Here is a 12,437-nt window from a genome sequence, read left to right on the forward strand (position 1 = left end):
AAATGAGACTATTTCTAGCCATTCACGTGCACTGTGTAGTTGCCGTGGTCAAATGTCTTCTATGCACCATCTGCTAAGAGGATGCGAGCTTTCTTTGAAAAATCTCATTTTCTGCCGTTAAAATACACTGGGTATCACCACGATTTTTGAAACAGTTGAATAAAAATTTAAAGAAGTATGGCAGGCAGACAAGAGGGCATCGGTCTTTTCTTGCAAAAACCTTCAGGTTCATAAAATGCTATATTGTCGAGATGGAAGCGGCGACGCGAGACATGAGCCGATGCCTGTAGTGTCCCGTTTGCGTTTACGTCTCGGTGAGGGAGGCTTGCCAACCAGATCGATTACTGCGTAAGTACGCCGGTAAACCATGTGGTTGAAGAATCCAAATGCAAGCAAAGTAGGGCGCCCGGTGTCCTAATATCGGAGCAGACGATGAGCGCTCCCTGCCTCGCAAGCTGCTGTTTTGAACTTGTTCATGAAGCGGGTTTTGAGAGAAAGTAAAAGCAGGGATTTACACGGTGGCAACAAAATGTCAGAAAATTAGTACGCCTGAAAACCTCATACTGAGAGGGGTATAGAAGGAGTTCTAGTTTTCCACAGTTTTGCCGGTTTCACGCGGTGAGACATTTAGGGCCCTTTGAGGGCGTCCCTTTCGCTTTTCCGTCTAGTCCTGAAGTCACGCTTGAGCACTCGCTATCAACAGCGCTTATGGCTATGAAGGTGGGCGCTTCTTGCACTGATTGCATCAAGGTTGAAATTCGAGGAAATGTAGTGAGTGTCGGTTTGCGATTGTCGCGTAGTCTAATGTTTGTGGTTGGCGGAGATGTCGGGAAAAAGGGGTACCTCTTAAAGCCCATAATTTCAAGCGATATATAACCTTGACCTCACTGTGCATAGCTATTCATTGATATAATCTTTTTTATTTGACACCATAAATGGATGTGGCAGCAAGGGGGAATAATATTATACGGTGTGGAAAAAATTTCTCATTTTGCGCAAACGACAAGCATCAGTATACAAAGTTTGTTAGCGAGACTAGACGTACATAGCTTATGGTGTCTTTATAAGAAGTAATTTAGCTAATGCATGATTAGGTAACGCGCAAAAAATCTTTATGTTGGAACTTATCTTCGTTGAAAGCCCACGACGCCTTTATTAGAAGTAATTTAGCTAATGCATGATTAGGTAACGCGCAAAAAATCTTTATGTTGGAACGTATCTTCGTTGAAAGACCACGACGCCTTTTCTGTTTTTTAATCATGGCGTTTAAAACTGAATCGACCTGATAAACATGTGCCGTCGAAGTGAACAGCAGGCTCAGCTACACTTCTGCGTGTTGTGTTTATACATGATTAGGTCTTATTTTGCGTTCGAAGGAAACACAAGAATATCAAAAAGCGCATTTTTCTTCACAAGAAGACAGCATCCAGCACGTAATGAAAGACCTTCAAATTCTTCAGCATTAGAATTTCACATAATAATGACCCTCCTCCAGCGATCCCTATAGGCAGCACGAAATGCGCTTTAATTCGAGAAACCATTCACCGCGATTCGAACAAGGTCAGTTTGAATAATCGAATTGGGGCGGCACAATTACAAAAAAAAGTATACGTTCGGAATGTAACCAGATTCCTTCTCACTTTTTAAGCCCTTTTTGGGTATTTTATGAACTTGCCTTTTAAGGTTGATTTTTGGATCCAGCCTTATACGCTCTAAACCTTTGCCCCACAAACAGGGTCTGAAGGCACTGGTTGGGACAGATCCTTTTTTTTAGAGCACAGGTTTGTTAACTACGTAGATAATAGAAAATGTAATGCTCTTTGTGGAAAAAAAACACTCAATAGTTGTCGTCGCTTGCGAGAACGTTTGTAATTGATAATAAAAACAAGAAAGTTTTGATATTACATTTTTTCCTCAAAAACAGCCTCGTAGTTAAGGTGTTATTTGTGAACATTTTTGTACTTTTTAGAATTATAATGTAATAATGAAAATACACACGTTATGTCCCTCGATGTTTGCAATTAGAGCCTATCTAGCCACTTTATCCTGTCCCGTGTGTCACGTGTGCTGTTTCGCTTACAGAGAACAAAGCATACGCTTCTCATGCGGCTACAACGTTGCGTTGACTCAGAGAACACCGAAGCGACGCCAAATCCTCCCATTCACCCCAACTATTAGTCTTATGGAAACGGCCACAATCAGGCTTCTCAGGTGGTTTTTATTTGCATTGCAAGAACATCCGACAATCCCACTAAAAGCTTTTGCTTTTCCAGGTATCAGTGGAACACAGGGGAAAAAAAAAACGAAATAGGAGGGAAGACGCGTGCTTGTAGACGTCGCGGAAAAGCCTGGCGTCACACGTTTCCACCGGAATCAATACGACGGGGTGGTCGATACTACTGAGGAAGTACTGCCCCGGTGCTGTATTGATCCGTTTTGCTTGCATTTTGTTTTATTCATGGCCTACGGGTTGTCGAAGTGTTCTAATTGTTGCTTGTCTATACGCCCATCAGAAATGTTGCTCCACGTGGTACCGTGCCTCATGAGCGATAGTAAAATGCAGTGAATCGATGAAATCGATAACGTATTTCTTTTGATTTGTATTTATTACGTTTCAAGCCCTAAACAAATGCTTGGGAGTCTAACAACGAGGTTTGCCAAGATATGCGACACCGCTTCGGCTGCTATCTTTTCCCCTTCATTCTGAGAAAAAAAGGGCAAATGGCAGAACTAACAATGCAACAGCACTTAATTTACTGTTGAGGTCAAAAGCGGATGTTGGTGTAAGCATAGGCGTACGCGTTTTCCCGTGCTCGTAGGCGCTTCCAAACGCTCTCTGACTGCGATCCATTTCATAGAGCGTGCTTCGGAAACAAAACACAAAAGAGGAATGTGCCGATTGACTATAACTATGGATATGCACCGACCTAGATTCGATAGACTTGCGACGCGTCGTTTAGCCTGTGTACGCACCACAATGGGTGCCGTGGGAAGTTGGAAAAAAATGTGGACCTAAACAAATGCAACCCTCAGCTGAAATAAATCACCTTTATTAGTAGGCATGACTGGTGTTCATGCATTGTAACTTATGGTTGAAAGATATCTTGACAAAAAAAGTTTCCAAAAATAAAATCAGAATATTTCTCATTCGATAATATATCCTGACAATACGAAACCCTAGCAGAGACTATGACGAAACATAACGAGAAACAGACCGAGAGTCACCAAGAGAGGTAAAGAGAGTAGAATGACTAAGCAGAGGAAAGCGGCATAGGACAGGCGGTTTTGTTTGACAACGCAAACAAGGAACGGGAGGCAATCAGCGTGTGCTTCGATCTGAGCCTGCCTTCGCGTGGGACGACTGCCTTCAGTCGAGTGCCCCGGGTCCGGAACTCGGTCGCAGCTTCTGATGAACACAGGGGCAACAGCTGTTCGTTTGCATGTTTCGGCTTCCCTTTCCCGTCGGTCGCTTCGTGTAGGGCAAAAAAAATGACAGCATTGTTTCCACCAGAGAGTGCCTGTACTGGCCTTACTTGTAGCTGTGTCTGCCTCCATATGTCTGTGTTAGTGCACGAGAACAAACGAACGAAATGCCCACACGGTAACTTTAACAATCTGAAATTCTGCGTTTCTTTGATGCCAAGTTGCGTATGACACAGTCGTGTGTTTTGTGACGTGATAGCCTCTTGGGATAGTTTTAAGCTACTTTCGTTTCACACTACTCCGCGGCGTGTCCAGCAACGGTTGTTACCACTGTTGTAACGCTGGAATTACAAGGTTGTCTTTGCAGCTTACATGAAAAGCTTTTAAGTGGTCAACCTCTCTTTTCAGTTTTTTTTTTCAGTGCACGCCATTTCAATTTTAAGCATGTTGTCCAGGTTTAAATAAAAAAGAAATTTCAGGTCAAATGATTTACGTCTTAATTCCAATGTTGGAACACCATTTAGTTCCATAAAGGCAGATACGGAATCTGATTTCCCGTGCATATCATGAATAAAACGGACGGCTATTCCTTGAATTATTTCATGACAATGAATGTTTATTTTATTGTAGTGATCCCAGAAGAGGAAAGCTCATTTAAGTTTTCGTCCAATAGTTAAAGTGTAGCCTAGGTACATAACTTGTGAGAGCACCCTTGAGTTTGTGTCGCAATAAGCAAAGTTTACTGCAGGCGGTAATGCGAAAGTTGTAATATGAGATAACAACTTAAGGTACTGGTTAAAGCAACGCCGAGATATTTGTGTTTACTTGATTTAGGGGTTGGTCGTGAGTATAATCCGAAAAAAAAATTAAAGGAGGTGCTTCCTTCCAGTTATACGGAGGAATGCCGGTTTGTCATGTTTCAGTTGCATATATGACGTGTTGATATAAAAAACGTTCTCTAACGTCGAGTTTATAGTAAGTTTATCTTGACGTCAATATTTTTGTAAAAAAGATAGACTCGCCTTCACAAAAATTGCATTTGAACTGGATTCTTTATATGTTATTAATAAAGTCGTTGCAAGAAATTAGAAAAGTAAAGGCCTTGGCACACTTGCCTGCGGTACGTCAGATGTGACAGGGAGAGAATCAGAAGTAAAACCATTAATGCTGACATACGGACTGCGGTTTGTTGATTATACAGTCACCCGAGCAACAATAAACGGCGAGAGCCTGTTTTGCAGTAATTTTTCGATCAATGTCCCGTGTAGAGCGTGGTCAAATGCCTTAATGAAATCCAGACGAATGAGGTCAACCTGCCCAGCCTCGTCGAGAACTGAAGATAAGTGAACAACTGAAACTAGCTGAGTGATCGTCGAGGATCACTAGCAAAACCCGTACTGGAACGTAGAAAGGATTTTATGGTAATATCACAAAAATAAAGCAGTTCCACCCAACGCGAGAGCTCTCGGAAGTGTAGAGCAGTGATGATTCCGCCAGAGGGGTTGTGGTGTCGTTATTCGTTCAATGCTACCACCGCTCCTTGCTACCACCACTTCTACAACCATGCTACCAACACTACTCTCTTGATGAATTGAACACAGGTTTTGTGCAATAAAATTCAAATTCCCCGCTTTTGCAGTGCTAGCTCGCCCTGTGCATGAAACAGCACGAGCGGAAGTTGTGTTCTTTTGGTGCTTGCTTATATGTCACACGTGCCCCAGCCTTCTTGCGCAGTTTTGAACGCGTCGTTTTTGTGTTCCGCGGGTAGTTTGCTCGCCTACTGTAGTAAAAACCAACCCAGCGAGCGCTCCTAAGGGGGCATGAAAATTCCAGGTTAATTACACTGACTTTGCCTCAAGTGTACAGTTTCTTTGGGTAAATAATGGGACGATGTACGACAAGTGCCAGGGGTTCAGAAGTTTCGGACGTTTGTCACTATTTATTTATTTGAAGTGCTTACCAACAGCGAAGGACCACCTCGAGGGATGCATTGGGTACATGAATATAAGGCATACAAGAGACGACATACAGGAAAGGACACATGCCAAAAGTGAGCAAAAAAAAATGTGTTGATATATACATAAAACAAGAGTGATCAAATAAGCAAAAACATTTTCTGAACAACAAGAGCTCGGAGGTCCTGTGTAGAGGATACTCTAATCAACACATACAAACTTAAGCAATGTGGTGCTTTAGATGCAAAGACACAGGAAAAAAAAAAAGAGAAGTGAATGTGCGACCTCTTCAAAACATGTGTATTCAAATTGTCAAAAATTTCAAAGAGATTTTAAAAAGAACCATGTCATTGCAAAAAATGTCAATACAACATAAAAATAAACTGTCAAAGGCATGTTGGCTTCGGTTATCTGGTGCCAGGCTAAGTGTTCTGTCATCATGAAAGCAACCATGCAGCCGCCGTGGTCTGTTTGGCACTCGCAGGTGAACAGACATTACAAGGCAAGGGTAGTAAAACTTGGAATGAACCCAGTTAAACAGAAAAACCAGATTACGGCTGGAACGCCGAACACATCGCTCATCAAGATGAAGGAGCTTAAGAATCCCACCGTGCCGATAATGGCTCACTGGTGAGTGGCGATAAAATAATAGATAAACCGCTATATAAACTGCTTGTTCAAGTATACCGTTGACTCTTTGCGGGAAGTCTGAATCGAGGTAGAAGCGGGCACATTTTCGAGGCAGCTGTTTGGCTCTGTTACCTCGCTACGCCGCGCGAGAACGGCGGTTAGATAGCGTGACAGCAAATTAGCTATGAAGATAAGCCGGTCCTCTAAAGTGTTATGCACTTAAAAGTGCGTCATGAACGTAGAAATGACATGCTAATGTAACTTGCAGGCAGGAGATAACATGAATATTTCATTTATTTTTTAAGTGCGAATGCACTTTATAAGCGACCCCAAACCATCCACCGCCGGCGTCGGCGGCGTCGGCGGCGTCCGCAGTGCTCTTTAAAGAAGAAACAGCATCCGGCGCCAGGTTTCCATCCGAGGACTTTGCGGGCCGCAGCCCGACGCTCTACCGAATAAGCCACGGACGCGACGCTGATATTGTCAGTAACGCGCCTTATATCTTTAACGCATTCAAACTACGTCGTCAGCGGCGTGCGTTGGCGACTCAGCGGCGTTATAGCGGCTTGATAACTGCGTGGTGTACACGTGATACTACAAACCCGATGGAAGAGATGGAAGAGAAGGCGGCGAGGCGGTGGGCTGCGGGGGCCGAGCGCAAGCGCCGCAAGCTGGCCGACAACCGTGCATTCGCACTTTCACATTCTCCCCCTCGGGGAAATGCGGGGGAATTTTTTATTTATTTTCAATACTGCCAGTCTCGGGCGAGACCATAGCAGGTGGGCATTCATACAATTTCAGCAGGAACAACAGCGATGGGCCTAACATTGGCCAACAAGCAAAAACAACAATAAACTGTACAATAAAAGGGTACCACACACTTTCACTTTACGTGCAGAACCGCTGAGTTGTGCAGCATCGTCAACGTTGAGGTTTCCCTCAGGGAGCCGTTGCGGGGTGTTACATAAGGGGAAGGTCAAAACAACCATATAGACACAACAATGGTGTAGACACAAGAATACAGACAACAATACGGACGTACATACATGTAAACAATGTAAAGACATAGACATACAAAGTCTTTGCGTAGTGTAGACCACCGAAGTTTAGTTTACGAAAAGCATCAAATTCCCTCCACCCCGACATCCAGTTCACGCTTCAAAGCGAACGCGACAGCTCCCTCTCCCCCCCCTTCCCCCCCTCCCTCTTCCTTGATGTCCAAGTGACGAGTAGAAGCAGGAGCTCTCCGCTCACAGGAATATGGGGGTGAAACTGAAAATTATGAGACGGCAACCATTTATGGGAATAGGTTCGATATAGGCTTTGTTAAAATGAGAAGGAAACGTGGCTGACTTCACGTAAGATTAAACAATAAGCACTAAAAAGATTGCCACAGTTGGAGCGTAACGCCGAAGAAATGCGTTCGGTATGCAGTCGGACCCCGGTGTGGACATGTTTTGTGATCGGAGTAGCATATTTAGGACGCCAGCGTGTGAGGCTATACTAACATAACGGTAGGAAGATACTGTGTTTCTTGTTGCCAAAAGTGACTGAAAGAATACACATTGAAGATAAAAATTAGAATGATTCGCGATTACTCGGAGATTGGTCAATTTAAAGCCATTGTACCAAATTTCGGTGACGTTACCTTTGGCGCTGCCGAATAAAGTTGCAGAATTTTTGTTGTTCCTCTCAGGAAATTCGGTGAGTAGTGTTCAAGTACAAATCCTTGGAATGAGTAAAAATCCTTGCCAGTCAAGAAGACTACTGCAGTCTGTGGGTAGCTCAGGATTGCTTTCGCAACAAAAGCTGTATGGGCGAAAAATTCCGGGACTTCCCTGGAGCAGTTTTATGAAGTCTAAAATGACAGAGCTAAGATGTATATATATATATATATATATATATATATATATATATATATATATATATATATATATATATATATATATATATATATATATATATATATATATATATTCTCAACTCCCTCCCTCTCTCCCTCCCTCCCTGTGACCTCTTCATTCCGTGTGGACACTGTTCGAACAGGCCACCTTGCGGTTGCTGTCGCGATAGCCTAACCATGGGCCCTTAGACGTTAACACGTGCGGTCAATACAGAGGCTTCAGAAGCGCGTTGTCGCGCAGCCCATGAATGCTAATGGCGTTCAAAATCGGCACACCAACCATTGTGGTGACAAACACCGACGTGCTGTCGACTGCCACGGGGACGAAAAAAAATGGCGACGCCAGGAAGAGGGAAGGGTAGGGAGGCTGAAAGCTATTTGCGAATTCACTTTTGGGGCGTCAGAATCCCACAGGGGGAGATTGTCGGGGCGGGGATCAGCGCTGATGGGTTACCTTGGGATGGGTGCGGGAGGCGTTGTTTCCTGCAAAGGGATGCATCCGAGCTTAACGGGGAAGAGGCAAAGAAAGGAATGCTGGCCACCACGCGGCTTCCCGGCTTCCCTTAGGTGATTTCCCCCCGGGGGCTTTGCCGGCCGATGGGTGGGGCTGGAAGCTGGGGTCTGAGCCCCGTGCTCTTCGCCACGTTATGACCTACCAATATCGTCTGATGCCTTGCCCTCTTTGTAATCATAGCAGAGAGGGGGGAGCGCTATGGGGTTTGTGTCCATTGTATTCATGGCTTAAATAATGGTTCTATCGAGAAAGCTATGCGGGGTATTAGAGAACGCGAAACCACTTGGGCACGATCACTGCGTTTTTTCCTATGCCTTAAAATTACATATACCGGTTAGAAAACATTCTTAACCTTGAAGCAAGGTATTCGTTATTCGCTTTCCGATTCGACGAACAGCGCACACGAAAAGGTGCGGTAGAAGTCACATCATCAGGTCCCAGGAATGCCAAGTAGCTTGAACCCTTACACTACCAGAGATACATTATTTAAATCACACTTGTAAAATCATTGATACCGGCTAGTTGGAACTGTTACAGTGGCCTTTACGAGGACGTTTAGACTCGAACTATTTGGGGATATATACCGTCTTTAGGGTACACGGAACGGCCAGATAGCACATTGAAGGTAGAACAGCCAACGAACGTAAGCACTACATTTCCAAGAATACGAGCTCAAAATTAGCGATCCTCGGATATAGTCCGCAGCACTCAATGTCTCTTTGAACAGAACCCTTGGTGGACATTCGGTCACGTGTGAAGTGTGAATGCTTGGATTTTTGTTTTATTTATATATCAGGCTTATAAGCCATGCATTGACGCGGTAGAACAACATGGTAGAACGTTACGTGGTAGGTGCATGAACCTAGTCTTGTTCATGATAATGAATGCTCCAGTGCATGTGGGCTGCCGAGTACCTTTGAGCAACGTGCCTCCTTACCCAGTTAATCGCTGAAGCTCATTGAAAGATGGGGAACTGTGCATTGATGGTCCTATTATCTTTTAAGATTTGATTTAGCAGGTACGAGATGCTCACCAATCATGTCGGTAACCTTGACTGTTATTTAACCCAAGCTCTTTAAAGCATTCTTCACATCCTCGTTAGAAGTTCGTGGTTTACGCCGTAAAAGTTTTATTTTTTCTCATAGAGAAACTGCCCATAGCTCCAGCCACGTACCATAACAGGGTGGCAGCCAGCTGTATCTCAACAGCTGCACACGGCAGTTTCGGAGGATGATGTCAGGTTAAACGATCCGAAAAACGTCGTGCTACTGTTTCCGTTACTTGTTGTGACATTTGCTATGTACACCTGACCTATCTCGTAGTCTCTTCGCCTTAGCAAAAGTGGTTCCTCGGCGTATTTGCATGCGAAGAAATTTAGTTCGCAAGACCGTATATATATATATATATATATATATATATATATATATATATATATATATATATATATATATATATATATATATATATATATATATATATATATATATATATATATATATATATATATACACACCAAAAAATTAAATTTCAACACATCCCAATTCTTTCAGCCCCGCTCTTTAAATCACGCTTTTTGCTCGTGGTTCAACCTTCCCGGCTGTTTTTCCCCTAGAAACTTTCCCCTTTCTCTAGTCCGGGACTTTATTCGTCCCAGTATAGCGCGAGTCATCCCCTTCACGCCCCCGGCTCCGTTTCAGTCCTCTCCGGGGAAATCCGAGATGCAGAGAGCTCGGTAGGCAGCTACGTCTGTGACGGCTTTCCTTGCTCTGAGGCCGGAATAACTTTTACTATGTTTGGGTGCAGCTTGGAGGAGGCTTCTTGATCTTGGACTTCGGTGCTTACTCCGATCGGTAGGGGCACTTGGTGGCCAATTGCGTGCGACTTTTTTCGTTTGCTTTTCTGTCAGTTGAGCGTTTTTACAATGTTCCTATCTGCTTTCTGGGGTCGTGTTCGGTTTTAGTGCTTGGGTCGAACTAGCACTCGTAAAAAAACCACGTGTAGTCTTTATGCACAAAACAAATCCGGGTGGAGGACAGGCAGTGTTCACAGGGTCGGAAGGGTGGGTTCCCTATCCGTCGCATTTGTTGATTTCGGCTCAAAATTTTAGATGCGACTGCATCTCATTCAGTCGCCTTGTCCCTCCATACGGCGTTGTTGTTATCCGTCCACACCCCTCCCCCATTCTTCTCGCCGCGCGAGCTGCGCTCTCCGCCGCTCACCCCCTCTCCTCTCCGATAGCGAACACTCTCTCGCGAGGGGCATTGGATTGGATTCGATTGGGTTGGGTTGGCTTGGATTTGGATTGGATTGGATTAAAGTGGATTGTGTTGCGTCATAGCCGCGCCACGTTGCGTCACATCTTCGCTGCAAATTGCACGGTGGTCCCTTTACTTCACAATCCACTACCCGTCCACTTCAGCGACCACAAGGCCGTCATCGTTAACGTTACGCCGCGTGTTAAATAAAGAATACATCATACGCGTTCCTCACACGTTTCACGCAATTAGAGAATCAACCCAACGGAAACACCAAGTGAACCCCCAAGATGCGTCGCATCTCCACAGGGTTCCCCTCGCGGGAAGGTGGGGTAATTTTTTACCACTCTCCCAATTTATAATTCACCTCACACAGTATAGGAGAGTATGCTGCAGATGTACGCAATTATTTCATCGCAGTAGTAAAGAAATGTGTTTTTCACATTTTTGCGCTGCATGGTACGCAGGCCTCAACCGCAAGGCTCTTAATCAGTTAAAACATCCTCGCTGTTTCTGCATACTTCAAAGCAGACGGATACGGGAGTAACCGGGTGACCACGTGGGCTTGGTAATGAAGAAGACAGCAGCGAAGCACGTTAAAGGGGCCATGCTGACAAAACACAAGTTTGGTTCGTTCGAAAAATTGCCTCGTTAGAATCATACTGGCAACACCTTTAACGTACAGGTCGCTCAAATAAGCTATATAGTTAGGAAAAAAACGGAATGGCCATGCGACAAACTAGTTCATTTTCCGCAACAGAACCTATGATGACATATGTCCATATGTGCGATTGGCTGAGGCCGGCAAAAGCAAAGTCTAATTAGGCAGGGCTTATAAGCTGGTTGCACGAGCTATTTGCTCTTAAATGTACTGTTTATTCAGTTTACAGTAGCAAAAATAAGAATGGCGGAATAAACAATAAAAGTTAAAAAAACTACACGTAAATGTAAAAGTAGCGATGCGCACTGCTGTGGATACTGGGCGCACTATGATTCTTTTACTGCACAGCAGTCCGCCGCTTTGGAGTTGTCTTACTTGACCCTGTTTGTAGAGCATACCCCATGTTTCACAAAACGATTACTACCTACCATAACAAAAAAATCCAGGTGGACATAGGGTCAAAAACAAAGCAGCGGCTGACCATGCTCCGCGGCTTTGTATGGTACCGCCATTTGAGAGGACTGACGGTGAGCAAGGCTACAGAGCCTGATGACGCACTGGAACTTTGTTTGAATAGTCGCCCCTCTGACTTTATAACAGACGTCACTAAAACACACAAGTTGGCCGGAGTATTAAAAGTTTAATCTAAATTGGCCGATTTCTCGTGAATAGGAATCGTTTGCTGCCGTACAAGCGCTTGGGGCGCTATAAAACACGAAATCTATCGAATAATACAAACTTGTATTCTGTCTGCATGGCCTCTTTAAGGTTCTATCAAGAATGACAGGAGTGACGGATGATGAAAGGCAGCAAAATGACAGGACATCACTTTTTCGCGTCTCCATTGAGTCTGAACATGCAATAAGCAAAAGCAGGAAGGATGAAGACAGTGTTTAGCTGAAAAAAAAAACGGTGTCTAGCCGGCGTACAAACTCGCCTTCATGCTACGCTGTTAGGGGATGGGGTAAAGGAAGGAAGGCCCAAGAAAGAGGAGGACAGAAATAGATACAAACTTAGAGAGGGATAAACAAAATTAGGTTAGAAAAGGCAAGTGAGAAAGTCTCAGAGGGAAAAGATCAAAAGTTTTTGAACTAGG

This window comes from Haemaphysalis longicornis, unplaced genomic scaffold, assembly GCF_048455015.1.
Source record: "Haemaphysalis longicornis isolate Haplotype H1 unplaced genomic scaffold, Haemaphysalis longicornis Haplotype H1 scaffold_5, whole genome shotgun sequence".
In the NCBI taxonomy this organism is placed as follows: domain Eukaryota; kingdom Metazoa; phylum Arthropoda; class Arachnida; order Ixodida; family Ixodidae; genus Haemaphysalis; species Haemaphysalis longicornis.